Genomic DNA, 4090 nt, shown 5'->3' on the forward strand with positions numbered 1-4090 from the left:
ATTGCTTTATCTAATTCCTCACTGATAAGTAATGGTTCCTATACATCGCTACTGGTACTGTATACAGGAATATCAGGGAGTGATAAGCAGGAACAAAGAACATATAGATGTTATGGTAGCAGTAACAGGTCACAGTCAGTGCAGGTGTGTTGGAATTCCTGTATCTATTTCTGTTATAGTATTATGAGGTAGCCTGCAGCCTTGCTAATCTCTGTGCAGTGCTATTAATCTGGCCCCATTGTAGTAAACATGTCTCCTTAAGGGCCTAATTTAGATTAAAGAGAAAATGATGGAGGCCATTTTTGATCTCCCCTCCAGGAGACCCTGGAGATCTAGGTCATGGTGCCTGTGCATTGTGTGTGGTAGAACGACTTGCGTCAGCATTGCCTGCAACTTGTGGCGCAATAAGCGGTTCAATGCGTTATCATGGCAGGAGGGCTCCCCTGCAGCAGGGCGCAAGACTATGTGGCCATCAGGAATCGCCGGTACATGCCTTGGTTTAGGGACCCCTTGGCGACTGCATCCCCCCTTGGCGTAACTGCCGCCACTGATTCCTATTCGGGGAACCTGGAAATGTCCTGTAAATATCCAGAGAGGTCAGTACACTAATGATCTATGAGGGACCTAATTAGATTTCCATAAGAAACAAGTGAAGCTGATCCGGGAACCATTGTGCTCATTATGTACTAATTTACAATCAGCTTCTCACCTCTTTAAGCACACGTGTGATTTAAATGCTCTTCCTTCTTTATCTATGCATCCAAACACTATGCAGATGTACTTTGTATGTTCTGTCCAGCCAACGTGTGAACTGGGAGCACGTTCTCATGCTGAAATATTTAGGGGGCTGGAGACCTGAGGACAACGGAAGAAGAGATGGTCCTACTGACTATCGTACTCCGAAATAGAACAGAAGACCATGCATTCTTATGCTAGACTATAGATGAATCCTGGTCCCTAGGTTTTATAATAAACCAGTTAATGGACCCGGCATTCTCTGGGCCACCTCAGTCACCCCCGCCCCGTCCCCTCGCTTAAGGACTGCGATGGGGACCATGCACACAGGACTGCACAGGTGCAGGGGCTAGCTGTGTGAGGACGGCCAGGAGGCAGGTCATGGCCAGCATGGCAGCAAAGCCACGCCCCCCCCCCCCCCCCCCCCCCCCCACACGGACAATGTCATGGCCTAATTTCTATCAGCGGTCATCTTTATATAATATATATTTATGTCTATTCTGTCTGCGGCAGACTGAGTAAGTGAGACATATACGGACTTTGGCACTGTATTTACTTACTCTAGGTAATGAGGCCCATTTATTCAAGATCACATTTGCAAAGCGATCTGGGCGCGATATTTAGCGCTCACAATAGCATTGCAGGATGAGACCATAGTGCCCTAATGTACTAAAGGGCACCCGCTGGGAAAGGGGCTCCGAAAAGAACCCGTCCCTGAGATGTGCTGGGAGCGAAGTGACCGCTTCCGAAATTGGTAACTCTGACAGCATCGCGTCCCCCATAGATAACTACGTGGGGGTTGTGGTGCTGGCGGAAATAGAGGTACTGCGATCCTTCTATAATGGGTGTTTTTGGGGGGAATTCACCGCAAATATTAAATTATAAATGGCCCCCTATGTGTGCCGCAAGCTAAACACGCTCCTGGAAGTCCAGGTTTTCTGTTGCATTGAAGCCCCCCCAAAACGTGTGACCTTACTGCTGCCAGCCAATAGCTGTTCTCCTTCACTTGGCCCGTAAAATATTTTCTATGGTGGCAAAAACATTTCTTTCCGTACAATATTGATAAATCGGCCCCTTTTGTGACACCAGACGGTGAAAACTAAGGTGTCATGGTTGAGTGCACAATAAAACCAGGCACAAGAACCGATTATCTAGCCTGCATCTCATTTAGGTATATACAAATGTTACTATTCAAAAGAAATTGAAACATTTAAAAAAAAAAAAAAAACTTTGCTGCATTGGCCGGGAATCGAACCCGGGCCTCCCGCGTGGCAGGCGAGAATTCTACCACTGAACCACCAATGCTTGCATGGAGAGCCCTCCTATAAATGGGGAAGGTAACATGGGGACCCCTGTGTAATGGGGAAGGTACATTTGCAGCAACACTCTGAGGTCAGCATAGCAGCAAATAGAGTTTGCACATTTTAAATTGTTTGCAAACTTCTGTCTACTGTAAACTTTTTTTGTGATCACCCTTTCAGGTCACTTATCCCAAACCCAGCAGCTAATTCTAATCCAGACAGCAGTTTCAACTTGTTGTGCCATGACATGGAGGTGTTACACAACAGGTAGTGCCAGCTGTGAGTGTGTGGAGGTGTAAAAAGATGCTAATATACACATCACACAGGCAGGAGTGTGTCTGAGGAGTGTGGCAAGGTGACAATAATAACACATCATTGTCCTGTCCAGCCCCGCAGCTATACCCCCTCCCCAGTGGGTGCTGTGCTCTCAGGAACATGGTAATTTAGGAACAACACACAGACTGGGGGGACTGACAGCGTTATCTCCGTTTTGTAACTTTGCAGCAATCAGGGCAGACGCTGCAGCGACCCCTGCTGGCTGTGTGCGGGATAACTGTGTGGAGTTAAAGGTCTATAGTGGGCTTCTGCCCCTGGCATGTGTCAGTAAAAAAGTTTTCTTATATGTGTAAGGGAAAATTCACTTGCAGGTGATGTTTATGCCACATTTAAGGTAGCCCTGTAATTGCACTTTTTAATAACCCACGGTAAACTAAAATATGCAACTGTGGTGGCAAGATCAGGTGGAGTCAGAGATGTTTTACGTAAATCTCCGATGGTTTTGGATCTGCACATGCGCAGGATCTGTACTGCGAGATCGCTCCTAATCCGTTTGGGGGGCATGGAGCTGGAGGCGATAGGGGCCGTTCCCCAAAAGCGACGCCTCTGTTCTGTAGGGGTGCTGAGGACAGTGTCTGCGTGTTCTGGCGCAGATTTACTGGCCTCGGGTGCGCAGATGAGACGCACATTCTGAGTAGCAGTAGGCTTACTCAGATGGGCGATGCCATGACCAATGGTCGCGACGGTGACTCTAGCTGCATCTTTGGATGCAGTACTCAGATCTGCGATGCCGGCAGTGGTCATTTTTTTGTCCACAGAGGCCCCCTGGCGGCAAGAGCATATTTTCAAGTGAAAATAGCATCCGTCTCTGAATCAGCCTCACCATGTGGTCATCTGCGACAATTCACCAGTGATTTAATGGACCTCATAGAAAGATGTACGGAGAAACACCAGATGTAAAAGTGATGTAGGGGGTAAGGAGTATTAGATTATCCTGGGCACAGGGAAATGAAACGATGCACATAAAGATTTTCCTGCAGGTGTTTATTCTATTTGTTGCTCTGGGATATACGTTAGTTGCAGAGTATTCTGCATCATAAGATAATAACAGTAAAAACTTCATTGGACTCCTCTGGGTGCAGGGACAGTTAATAGCCAGCAGAGGGTGATCACACAGCACAGACGCATTAGGGAAATTTACCACAGACACGAGCTAACGGGCAATAAAATTCCAAGTATTTTTTTTTGTCTGTTTGTTGTTTCATTGTTTCAAAGGATCAGTCAGAAGTGTGTCTGGAGAGGTATAAGTAATGTGATTTGTGGCGGATTGTCACTTCTGCGTTGTGACGCCTCTCTGCGCCTGTGCCCAGTGGGATCACAGCAGATGTGGGGGGGGGGGGCAGTTTCCAGAACATGAAGAGGTCCCCAGGCACAAATGGCAGGACCTCTAGAGATGTTGCGGGTTACAGATTGGAATTCAGATTGAAAAAAATATATACCGTACTGTCATTTACAATGCGGTCAGCCAGGCGCTTTCTGCACACGGAGTCAACGCTAGTATTTTATCTTGGCTCATAGGAAGCTGTTTTCAGAGGATTGTCCCATTTTTGAGCATCAATGATCAAAAATATCGGAGATATCCGCGCTTACTGCATTCGGAGTAACGCTAGCATTTTACCATGGCTCATGCAAAGCTGTTTTCAGAGGATTGTCGTAATTCTGAGCATCGGTGATCAAAAATATTGGAGATATTCCGTTCTGTTGCAATCGCAGAAGCA

General features: G+C 46.8%; 1 non-coding gene across 1 annotated transcript; it reads right to left on the minus strand.

The window, feature by feature from the left end:
• Positions 1-1969: 1969 nt before the first annotated feature.
• TRNAG-GCC (transfer RNA glycine (anticodon GCC)) lies at positions 1970-2040 on the minus strand. The gene has a single exon. It is a non-coding gene; the product is annotated as a tRNA-Gly (tRNA).
• Between the last annotated feature and the right edge of the window lie 2050 nt (positions 2041-4090).

Source organism: Taudactylus pleione, unplaced genomic scaffold (genome assembly GCF_031769625.1).
Source record: "Taudactylus pleione unplaced genomic scaffold, aTauple2 ptg000393l, whole genome shotgun sequence".
NCBI classification, from domain to species: Eukaryota; Metazoa; Chordata; class Amphibia; order Anura; family Myobatrachidae; genus Taudactylus; species Taudactylus pleione.